The sequence below is a fragment of the Portunus trituberculatus genome, chromosome 6 (genome assembly GCF_017591435.1).
Source record: "Portunus trituberculatus isolate SZX2019 chromosome 6, ASM1759143v1, whole genome shotgun sequence".
In the NCBI taxonomy this organism is placed as follows: domain Eukaryota; kingdom Metazoa; phylum Arthropoda; class Malacostraca; order Decapoda; family Portunidae; genus Portunus; species Portunus trituberculatus.
The window spans coordinates 6046019-6058888 of NC_059260.1; the positions used below are offsets into that span (position 1 = coordinate 6046019).

At 38.5% G+C, this 12870-nt stretch overlaps 1 protein-coding gene across 5 annotated transcripts in view; it reads left to right on the forward strand.

Annotated features, from left to right (window-relative positions):
- The window catches only part of LOC123518622 (broad-complex core protein isoforms 1/2/3/4/5-like), a 101271-nt gene that overhangs the window by 34971 nt on the left and 53430 nt on the right, over nucleotides 1-12870 (forward strand). The gene's annotated exons all lie outside the window — the stretch shown is intronic.

Here is a 12870-nt window from a genome sequence, read left to right on the forward strand (position 1 = left end):
TCTCTCTCTCTCTCTCTCTCTCTAAGAAAGAAAAAAAGTAAACGTACTGCTTCTCCCGCCGACAAACCACCACGAACCCAATGACACACACACACACACAACACACACACACACACACACACACACACACACACACACACACACACACACACACACACACACACACACACACACACCTGGCCGGCCACCCCTCGCACCTGCCCACGCGATAAACAGGTGTGCGGCGCTCCGGAAGTCACACTAGATAGAGGAGTGATCGCTACGTGCCACGCTTGTCACGCTCATGTCACGTTTGTTGGCGAAGGTCGAGTAAGGTGTCTGGCTCGTGTTCGGTGGTGGTGGTTGGTGATGAAGTTACCTGTCCTGCGAGTAATTTGATTTTCGTTCAGGTAGAAATAGTGCGTTTCAAAATGGTATGGTTATTATTATTATTATTATTATTATTATTATTATTATTATTATTTCATTTTTTATTGTATTTAATTTTTTTGGGGGGTTGCTTCCGGTTTCCCTACTAAATTAACTACACAGGTGAGGTCTAGCCAGGTGTGGTGTTAATTATTCACAATTCAGTATGTTTGGTCAATAAAGATAAAAAAAATGAATAGAAAGATGTAGTCTGCGCTTTACGAATACGTAGAGATACTGAGGCAATGTTCCCGGGTGGGGCGATGGGTGGAGGGCGTGGCCTGGCTATGTATCTCCACCACACCCTCAAAGTAACAACAAATAAATGCGGGATTCTTTTTCTTTATTATGGTTATTTTTTTTAAGGTAACATCCAGGGAAATTTTGAGTAGGTCAGGTTATTAATGTTTGAGAGGGATAAAGTAGCTAAATGCATATGAATAAGTAAAAATGATATTAGATCACACTAAAGACGAAAAGTAGAAAACAAACACAAATAACAAGAATAATAACAATGAATTTTCTTAGTGTGTTGTACCCACCACAAGCTCACCAACACTTCATATTGCCACGTGGTTAAGAGATCACACATTGGCTGGTATTCGTAAATATGAGCTTCACCACCATTTCAAAAGGCTATATTTAAATTTACACGAGTTTTTTTAAGGCATTTTTACGTTTCTAGTGGCAGAGTGACAAGATTTCTGTATTATTAACTGGAGAAACATCTTTGAAAACTCCACTAATCATCTCTGTAGCCTTGAAAATAGCGGTGAGAGAGTAAAGCGTTTCTGAACACACATTGGCACTTAAGGAATGCCAGCGCCACCCATCCCTTAGCCCTCTATGACGCGTTAAAGTTTACCCCTGCACACCCACTAACAATGCCACAGAACAGATACAAGGGACCTGCTAACGGGAATACTGTAACCTTGTAACCTTGTGACATATTAACCTGGTGTCTTGAAGGTGTGACTCGCTGTGATTCAAGTGTTTGTTGGTATGACTCGCAGTGACTGGTCTAACTGTCTGTATGAGTAGTGACTTGTCTAGATGGTTTTATTGGTGTGACTCGTGGTGATTCGGTTGTGGCTTAGTCCCTTGTCTTCATAGGTGTGACTCGCAGTGACTCAAACAGGTGTCTTCGAAGTTTCCTCGTGGTGACTCAAAACCATGTATCTTAAGTGCTCCCTCTAAGTGACTCAAACAGTTGTCTTCAAAATTTTCCTTCGCGGGGACTCAGTCAATTGTCTTCATAGATGTGACTGTTCAAAGATTTTCCTTGTACTGACTCCGGCCATAATTTTCCCTGTAAGCGACTCAAACGGTTTTATATTTTCCATGGCAGTGACTCAAAGTAGTTATCTTCAAGGTTTTTACTCACCAAGTGACTCAAAAACAGTTCCCTTGATAATTTTCCCTCCAAATTATTCAAACTAGTTGTCTAAAGTTTTTCTCAGTGACCCAAAAACAGTTCCCTTTATAGTGTTTCCTCTAAGTGACTCAAGAACAATTCCCTTCATAGTGTTTTCCTCTTAAGTGACTCATTAGTTACCCTCAATATTTTCCCACCAACCGCCAAAAGTAATACCAGTGGGAATTATAAGTTGGAAGCTTATACTGAAGTGACGCGAGTTAGGAATTGTAAGTAGCATTGATAGAAAGCTTGAAGTGAAACCAGTGGGAATTCAAGTAACAGATAGGAAGCTCGTAACACCAGTAAGAATATTAGATGAAGTAACGCAAGTAAGATACAGTAACATCAGTAATCCTCGAGACACACTAACACCACTCAACACCACTCTTGCGTTGAAAAAAGACGATGGGAGAGTGACGCTTGAAAATGGAGTGTGGTTTTGAGCTAGGAAGATACATAGTGGTGATTTCTCTCTCTCTCTCTCTCTCTCTCTCTCTCTCTCTCTCTCTCTCTCTCTCTCTCTCTCTCTCTCTCTCTCTCTCTCTCTCTCTCTCTCTCTCTCTCTCTCTCTCTCTCTCAGGGTCGTGATAAGAGTAACACGTCCGGTGGTAGTGAAAGGCGAAGATAACACTGAAAAGTAACTGTTGGATGTGAACCACGTGCTTTTGTAACACACTAACTGATGAAGGAGTGATGGAGTAATGCAAATCCTCTCTCTAATTGTGTGTCTGCGTAACAAGAGTCAAATAGTGAAGGAAGTAGTCAAAAGGAGAGTTAGATAGTGAAGGAAGGTTACTACTACTACTACTACTACTACTACTACTACTACTACTACTACTACTACTACTACTACTTAGACAGGTAAAACGTAATCAACCAACCGTGCACAATTAAAAGTGTCACGGATCACCTGGCGTGCGTGACGGGCAGGTGTGTGGCTAAAGTGTGTGTACTCTAAAGTCGCTCCTGGGTCTGGGTTTGAGTGGTGCTCCAGGGAGTGCGTGATTGTCAGATCTTGAGGAAATCCGTGAGCTGTCCTTGTAATAAGTGCGCTGATCAACAGAAAACGAGTATTATTCACATCAAATCAATGACGTTATCAATAAGCTACAATATGTTTTTGGGGCCGCCGTGGTACAGTGGAACCATGCGTGCTTTGGGGTCCGAGGGGTCTCCAAGCGCATGGGTTCGAATCCTGTCCACGGTCCGAGTGTAGGTTGGGCTTCCTCACTCGGGGCAACGGTTTCCTAGCGCGTCGGCTTTGAGATAGGAGATACCACAAAATATATCCCCTTTAGCCCAGAAATTCCCGTGAAAACCCCACATAATATAAATAGATAAATAAAAAGTAAATCCAGGAGCCATTTTAGAGTGGACAGACTATAGTGATACCTGTGGAAGTGTGGTGCTTACCCGTGACTCCCGTGATGTCTTGTGGAGCCACGTGGTGTTTGGCTGTGATGGTTTTCCTAGTGTGTTCCTTTGCATATGTATAGACTGGATCGAGATTAGCGAACCGAACATCTTCACCGTGAGTGTGTGTGCTGGTCTTGCCATGATCCGACTCTAAATAACAAAGAAGAACGTGTTGCCTCAGTGATGTTTTGGCCGTGAGGGACTGATGGTTTACTTAAGCTTCGTGAAGTGATGTTTGTAGGATTCATATGATGGCGTTTCCTTAAGTACTTACTTTTGTGTAGAAGTATAAGCTTTTTTTTTTTTTTTTTTTTAAATAACAAAGAAAGAAGTATTGGGTCCTATTTGGCTGTGGGAATTTTTTTTTTTTTTTTTCCACAATATACACCATTTGGTTTCTAGAGCCTCGTAAAGTGATGTAGGTAGGGTTTCCTTGAGTACTTTATATATAAGTATAGGAATTGTTCACTAATATAAAGAAAAAAAAGTATTGCCTCTTATTTGGCTGTGTGTGGACTATTGTTTGGTCTGTAGAGCCTCGTACTGATCTAGGTAGGGATAATACACTGCCATTTCCTTAAGTACTTTCTTTATTATATAAGTAGGAATTGTTAACTAATATGAAAAAAAGTATTGGCTCTTGGGGGTGTGGATTCTATTGTTTGGTGTCTAGAGCCTCGTAAAGTGATGTAGGTAGGGTTAATATACTGCCGGTTCCTTAAATACTTTACATATAAGTAGGAATTGTTAACTAATATGAAAAAAAGTGAAAAGTGTTGCCTCTTTGTCTGTATGGATTCTATTGTTTGGTTTCTTAAGCCTCGTGAAGTGATGGATGTAGGATTAATATGGTGGTATTTTATCCTCGTATATTTTCTTTCGCTTTATAATTGCAAGTATTTCTCATATAACAAATAAAAGTGTTGCTTCAAGCCTGTTAATTTGTTGGCGTGAAAAATAACGTTAATGAGGTATTGATTGACGGTATAGCAAGATTGAATGCGTACATGCATTGATTAACCCTTTCAGTGGTATGACGCGTTTCAACACTCATTGCGATTACTACTCGGTGACTATACAGCTTCAGAAACTTGTGTGGGAGGATTAAAATAGTGAAGACTGACCATTCATCTTCTGACTTCCATAGACCCTTCCTATAAATAAAATAGTCTAATCGTACACAAATCTCAAGGTAAAAATGAGTCCCTGTATTGAAGGGTTAACGGCCTAACAGATCTCAAGGCCACGTCTAGTTTAATTACGCAGTCTTTCCTTCACTATATGTATTGACTGACAGCCTAACACACTAAAGGCCGTCTTTACAATAGATTGATTAGATCAGGCCACAATAAATCATAGTAATCGTAGTAAATGTATAATAGACTCGTAATTTGAAACCCACGCAGCATTAATATTTTCTAAAGGGTCTAGTGGAAGTGGCGGGGTTTTTAAAGGGTTTCTGTAATTAGGGACAAGTTAAATAGGTTCAAAAGGGTCTAATTGAAGTGGCACGGGTTTCTAAGAGTGTTTCTGTAATTTTAGACAAGTTAGGTTCAAACGGATCTAGTTGAAATGACAGGTTTTAAGTGTTTCTGTAATTAGGGACAAGTTAGCAACGTTCAAAAGGCTCTACTTGAAATGACACGGGTTTCTGTAATTAGAGAAGTTAGTGAAGTTGAAAAGGTTCTAGTTTCTGTAATTAGAGACAAGTTAGCAAGGTTTCTGTGGTACCAACAGGACAAGACATTTATCTCTCTCTCTCTCTCTCTCTCTCTCTCTCTCTCTCTCTCTCTCTCTCTCTCTCTCTCTCTCTCTCTCTCTCTCTCTCTCTCTCTCTCTCTCTCTCTCTCTCACGTTTTTAAGAGATTGGTTAGGTAATTACTGTGACTTGCCTGCGTCATTCATGAAGGAGGAGAGTAAGGTGTCATTGTCTTGTCTCACCTGTCACGATCGTAAAGGTGAGAGAAAGGTGACATTTTGTTTTGTCTGGTATTCTCCTCACTTTAGCTTAGGAGGACAGGGTGGCGATTAACTCCTTCAGTAATGGGACGCATTTTTGCCTTGAGTTTTGGGTGTGATAAGACGATTTTATTAACATTAGGAAGGTTCTATGGAGATGAGGAGATTAATGGCCATAGTCTTCACTAGTTTAATCCCCATACAAGTTACTGAAGCTGTATAAAATCACCAACTATTAACCAGAATGAATATGGGAACGCGTCATGGCACTGAAGGGCACTGTTGATTTAAACTTGTGCCACGTTCGTAAAAAGAGAGAAGTTAATTTATCTTCACATTTGCTGAGGAGAAAGTTAGTTCGTTATGTCACATTTACAAAGAAGAAAGAAAGCTGCCACTATATTTAACTTTAACCCTTTCAGTACTGGAACGCATTTTTACCTTGAGTTTTGAGTATGATTAGATGATTTTATGTACATCAGGAAGGGTCTGTGGAGGTCAGAATATTAATGAGCAGTCTTTACTAATTTAATCACCACCTAGGTTTCTGAAGTTGGGTGAAATCGTCAAATATAGTAAGCAGAATGCATATGGAAACGTGTCGATTCTGAAAGGATTGAATGATTTCTATGGAGAAGGAAAGGAAAGTACCAGTTTCAACCTTGATTGACTTCACACAAGGGTAAATTAGAAAAATAATGATAAAAAAAAATATATTAACTTCTTGAATCATATAAGGAAGAGTTCACATTTGTAACTTTTCTCACGTACAGAACAATATCATATCAATTTATTCAAAAGACCATTGTAACACTGTAAAGGAGGGAAAAAAAGTAAGGTTTCTTGTAAATCCTACCACTGTTTAATCAATAAGTGCAATATTTCCCATTAATTGACTCATCTGTGTTTGGAATTACTGTTATTAATCCCTTCAGTACTGCGACACATTTTTACATTAAGATTTGTGTACGATTATACCATTTTATTGACACTAGGAAAGCTATATAGAGGTGAAAAGATTAATGGTCCAGTCTTCACGATTTTAATACCACACATGAGTTTTTGAAGGTGTATAAAATCACCAAGTAAGCAGAATGAATGTGGGAACGCGCCATGGTGCTGAAGGGGATAATGTTTTGGTGAAGTGGCGAGAATTCATCAGTTTAGCGAGATCAGTGTTAGAATTTGAAGGGTAAGAGAACGTTCCTCCTCCCTCTTATTATTTGGTAAGGTTGATTTGATTGAGAGAAAGCGTTACGGATGATTTTCACGACTCTGGGAGGAAAGGTCACACGTTAACGTTAAAAATAAAGGAAAGAAAAGTGAAGATATTAGGAAAATTCACACTTTAACGTTAAAAATGAAGGGAAAGAAAATTTTGGAGGAACATTCACACATTAATGTTAAAAATATAGGAAAAAGTGAAAATTATGAAGATTCGCACATTAACTTAAAAATAAAGGAAAAATGTGAAAATTATGAAGATTCGCACATTAACTTAAAAATAAAGGAAAAAAGTGAAAATTATGAAGATTCGCACATTAACTTTAAAAAATAGGAAAAAGGAAAATCGTAAAAAGAGAAAATCTTGGAGGAAAATTCACACATTAACGTTAAAGTAGAGGAAAAGTGAAATTTATGAAAAAAAAATGCACATTAACGTAAAAAATAAAGAAAAAAATGGAAATGAAGAAAATTACAGATTAACGTAAAAAATGAAATATAAAAAATCATGAAAAGAATTGTTACTAATCCATTTTGTTTTGCACGCTCCATTTAATTCACAGGGAAGACGTGAAACATATATACATTTTTATTATTATTATTGTTTGATTTGATTTTTTGTTACTTGAAGGAAAGGTCAGAAGTTATGAAAATTTATAACGTCTTGAAATATGAAAAAGAAATTGAAATAAGGCTCACTACGAAGAAAGAGAGAAAAAGAATAGGCCAAGAGAAAAAGTTAGAGAGAGAGAGAGAGAGAGAGAGAGAGAGAGAGAGAGAGAGAGAGAGAAACTAGAGGAAGAAATGAAGTAATCGAATAAAAGGGAAAGAAAATGAAACTACAATAAGAAAATAAAAAAATACTGTAGAGAATGTAAAGAAAAAGAAAAAAATGAAAACCAAAATAAATAAGTAAGAAAAAAGAAAACAGCTAAAAAATAGAGAAAGAAAACACCAAAAAAGTAAGAAAAAAATAGAAAAAACTAAGAAAAGAATACAAAAAGGTAATAAATAGATAAAAAAAAGCTAAGAAAAAAGGAGAGAAAGAAAATTATACTAAAAAATAATAGAAAATAAAGTAGAGATGTGTTTAAGTGGCTTGGTGTGATTCAGGGAACACGTCACCAGTCAGTTGTAGGTGTTCGTGAGGTGGTGGCTTGTGACTCAGGGAACACGTCACCAGTCTGTTGTAGGTGTTAGTGAGGTGGTGGCTTGATGTGACTCAGGGAACACGTCACCAGTCAGTTGTAGGTGTTAGTGAGGTGGTGGCTTGTGACTCAGGGAACACGTCACCAGTCAGTTGTAGATGAAGGAAAGGTTGACAGATTGATAACGTGAGTCTTCGTAAATTCTGCCTTGTTACTGGTTAGCTTGTCATTATTACTTTTCTTTCACTTATTTATTTATTCATTTGTTTATTTACCTATTTTCTCCTGGGAAGATAATTAATGATATTCTTAACATTTATTCTTTTATTTATTGACTTTTTTGACATGGAAGTTTATTTTTTTTTTTTTATTTTCTTTCAAGTTAACGGACGAGTTATAAAAAAGGAGGAAAAACAACAACTTTCTTTTTCTTTCTCGCGATGCTTGTTTTTATTTCAAACGTGGAAGATTTCTCCCGTAAAATCCGCCTTTCTTTTCTCTCATTAGTTGTGGTTATAGTTTTACATCAGTTTGGTTATAGAGTTGTTATTTCATTGACGTGTTTTGTATCTTGACGCATTGACTTGTTGGCCTCACGAATTCACCACAATTTTCACTTCAAACCCCGTGTACGCATTGACTTGTTGGCCTCACGAATTCACCACAATTTTTACTACAAACCCCGTGTACTTATCGACTTGTTGGCCTCACGCATACAAACCCCGTGTACGCATTGACTTGTCCTCACGAACTCACCACAATTTTTACTACTAACTCCGTGTACGCATTGACTTGTTGCCCTCACGAATTCACCACAATTTTTACTTCAAACCCCGTGAAATAAACCCTTTCGTCTCTCATCTGGCGTATTCATATATTCGCTAGTCTCTCTTATTTTTCATTAAAGAACAGACGCTTTTGTCTCACTAATTCACTTAATATTCACGAGTGTGGGGAAACTCCTTGAGGTGAAGTAAAGTGAAGGTTCCACACCACCGCCATATATTCTTTTAATTTATTTGTTTATAGGATTTTTATTGGCACGTTTTAGTCAGTGATTTTTTTCATATTCACAAATGTAACCTCGCCAAGTCGTATAATTATCTATTGACGCGTTTTTTGTCAGTAATTTACACTAATTCACATTATAAACAGTGGGAAAGCTTGTTATATGAAGTGAAGCGAAGCCATCCTTACCTGAACCACTGCCATATTTTCTTTGTTCTTTTCTATTGACGCATTTTTCACTAATTCACTTATATTCACGAATGTAACCCCGGCATTACAAACAGCAGGAAAGCCTGTTATGTGAAGTGAACCCCCATTCCCCCTAACCACTTTACCATGTGCTGTGTTGCCGCTCCCCGCCACTGTGTTGTAAGGCGCCACCAGCAACACAGCCTGGTAGCAAGTCACGTCACGCTTGAGTCACGCATCGGCCAGTCTTGGAGAACAATAGTCACGGTTATGAGTCGGTCAGTCACGCAGCCTCACTAGGAAGAAGAAAGCCAGTCAGTCAGTCAGTCAATCAGTCATTACCTTCAGTACTAGGACGCGTTTCCTTATTCTGGTTATTATATTGACTATTTTATACAGCTTCAGAAACATATGGGGATTTAAATAGAGAAGACTGTGGCCATTAATCTTCTGACCTCCATATATCCTTCCTAATGCAAATAAAATCGTGTAATCGTATCCAATAATCAAGGTAAAAAATGCGTCTCAGTATTGAACAAGTTAATAAAGTGTCTCAAATTTGTGTCGTTTTTTCGTAGTTATAAGCGATAAAGACGTGAAAGAAGCTGATTCAGTCTTATCCTCATCAGTTAGTGTTGGTATCTAAGCCTGAGCTAATATACAGGCTTATTCAGTAATATTAAACCCAAACTCCAGTGAAAGTGTGTCAGTCTGCTTTTATCAATAGGAAGTGTTGGTTTTTAGTGTCAATGTAAGGAAAGTTGAAGGTGCCAGTCATAGTCACTCGATCTCGTAAGGTAAGGAAGGCAGTCAATCATAAGTTATAGTCACACAGCCTCGTCGTAACCTTAGTAATGTCAGTCGGTCAGAAAAAAAAGTTAGTCAGTCAGAATCAAGTTAAGGAAAGTAAGTTAGTCATTCAGTCAGTCAGTTATAAGTTAGTCACACAACCGCGTAAAGTAAGGAAAGTTAGTCCGTCAGTCAGTCAGTCAGTCAGTCACAACCTCGTAAAGTACGGAAAGTTAGTCCGTCAGTCAGTCAGTCATAAGTTTTATAGTCACACAACCTCGCAATGTACGGGAAGTCAGTCTATCAGTCAAATCTCATAAAAAAAAAAAAAACAGCCACTTAATCTCGTAGCCCAAGTAAAGTCAGTAAATCCGTTTGAAAAAGTCAACCACACAACCTCTCAGTAAGACAAAGACATCCATTGAGTGACGCAGTGTATGTAGTCCGTCTCAGCCTGGTCAGGAGAAGCGTTAGCCACTCCGCCGTACAAACCAAGTCACTCGTTCAGTCTCAATGGAAAAAGAAGAAAAGCCAGTCTCAGCCTCTAAAGGAAATTGGTCCGTTATACACCAAGAACTACGAACACTGCTAGAAAAAAGAAAATGTTCCGTTATTTACCCTCAAGAACAAAGAAGAACATTTGTACGTTTAACTTTACAATAGAATGAATAGATAAAAGTCGGTCAGTTTCAGCTTTATAGAGAGATGTTGCGTTATTTACCCTCAAAAAGTAAGAACGTCCTTTTCTCATTTAGCTCTACAATATAATGAAAAGATAAAAGTTAGGTCAGTTTCAGCTTTATACAGAGAAAATATTTAAAAAGTCAGTCAGTTTTAGCTTTACAGAGATGTTACGTTATTTACCCTCAAGAACTAAAATCGTCCTATGTTCATTTAGCTTTACAATAAAGTGAATAGGTAAAAGTTGGTTAGTTTCAGCTTTAGAGAGAGTAAATGTTTAAAATGACGGTCAGTTTTAGCTTTTTAGAGAGAAATGTTCCGTTATTTACCTTCAAGAAGTAAAATCGTCGTTTGTACATTTAGCTCTACAATATAATGAATAGATATGAAAAAGTAAGGCAGTCAGTTTCAGCCTTAAGGAGAGAGGATGTTCCGTTATTCACCCTCATCAAAACTAAGAACATCATTTGTACATTTAGCTTTACAGTACAATAAATAAAGTCGGCCAGTCAGACATTCACCCCTACAATCAAATGAACAAATCGTGATCAAATTATAGACTCCCTAAAAAAAAAAACAAATATCTTCCAATTTTTTTTTTTTCTCAACCTTCTCGAAAAAAAAAAAAAAAAATAAATAATCTTCCTCTTAAAATTTTCTCCTCTTTTCTGGCCGCTATGGAGAATGTCAAACCAAGTCACAGCCCATGAAGAAAAAACTTGAAAAAAAAAAAACAAACACCAACTCGAGCCAGTAAAGAACCCTCGCTGTGTTAACAAAATGCTGCCAAACTAAACCCACCACATCACACTTGAAAAATAGATGAATAGAAAAGAAAAATGAAGCAAAGGAAAAATGACGGAGAATATAAACAACTGGAAACAAACCACGTCAAAAAATAATAAAATAAAACAAAATCAGAAGAAAGAAAAAATATAACTAGCGTCTTGAGATCACTTGACATGTAGAGACGTGAGAACAGCCATCACACAGGTCACGGGTCACGGGTCAGCATTAAGCCCTCAGCACAGCCCCGCCACACACACAGCAACATAGTCCACAGCATCTCCAAGCCACAGTGAAATAAGCCCCCGTATCTTCCTTCACTATCTTGTATGTCCTCTCTCTCTCTCTCTCTCTCTCTCTCTCTCTCTCTCTCTCTCTCTCTCTCTCTCTCTCTCTCTCTCTCTCTCTCTCTCTCTCTCTCTCTCTCTCTCTCTCTCTCTCTCTCTCTCTCTCTCTCTCTCTCTCTCTCTCTCTCTCTGCTTTGTACAGTAACACTTTACAATTTCCTTTCTACCTCCTTGTTCTTTTGTTCCTTCTCTTTCTTCTGTTTTTATTTTCCTTCCCCAGCCTCCTTTATTCTATTTTTCTGCCTGCTCGCTTCCTTTGTAATTAATTTCCTTGTCTTGCTTCCTCTTTCCATTCTCTTCCTTGTCTTGTCGCTTCCTTCCCTGCTTCTTCTGTCCCATCCCTTCGTTCTCTCTCTTCCTTTTCTCTATTCCTTCCCTGTCTTCTCTGCCTCTCTTCCTTTCCTCTTCTCGTTCTTTCATCCCTCTTCTCTCCCTCCCCTGCCTCCTCTTCCACCTATTACCATCCTTAGTCATTGCTGGCTCTAACTAATCTTTTCTTACCGCCACGCCAACCTCCGCCAAACACACCTTCCTTGCTCCTATTGAAAGCGTCCATTGGGTTGGGTTGAGTTGGAGGGACTAATGACACGAGTAATGGTGTAATATCGGTCTCTCATTGCTCCCATTCTCTATCTTTGCCCTTCGTCTGTATTGTCACTTCCCTGACTCTTAAGGTGACGTGTTAATTGTTGTCTTCTCGCTGATGCTCTCCTTGTCTTCCTTATTAACTCCCTATGACTTATTCTTTTTCCTTACTAATACTCCTTGACTTATTCACTTGTTTTCCTTACTGATACTCTCTCCATGACTTGTTCTTTTCTCCTACTAACACTCCCTCCTTGTCTTCTTCATTAACTCTTCCCACGACAGTACCAAGACAAGCTTAACACGGATAAAGACTTGGGTATTTTAGTTTTTATTTCCTCCCTTACTATTTTTTCCTGTACAAACTCCTCCTCCCACTGAATGCTAATACAAACTAAAGTGTAATACAAATAAACAGTTTTAATTGTTTTCCTACACTGATTTTCTTTTTTTTTCTGTTTTCTTTTTATAGACTTCTCCTTTTGCCTTGCCTTGCCTTTTCTTTTCCCTTCCTCCCTCCCTCCCTCCCTCCCTCCCCCCCTCCCTCGCACCTTGTCACGTGACCCCTGCTTCTGCCTCTGTAATGAAAGTAATAAAGCAACACTCAGGGCAAGCTTAAGCAGTTCCTTTACTCCCCTCACTCCACCCCTCCCCCCGAGTCACTATTACGTAATCTCCTCCCCACCCCTTTTCCTCCCAGGGTAATGCAAACTATACCTCTGGAAAGCTAAGGGAGTTTTTATTCTTAGTCTTTCTACGCCCCTTGCTCTTAATAGGGGACTGTTCATCCCCACCACCCTTCTTCTTCTTCTTCTTCTTCTTCTTCTTCTTCTTCTTCTTCTTCTTCTTCTTCTTCTTCTTCTTCTTCTTCTTCTTCTTCTTCTTCTTCTTCTTCTTCTTCTTCTTCTTCTTC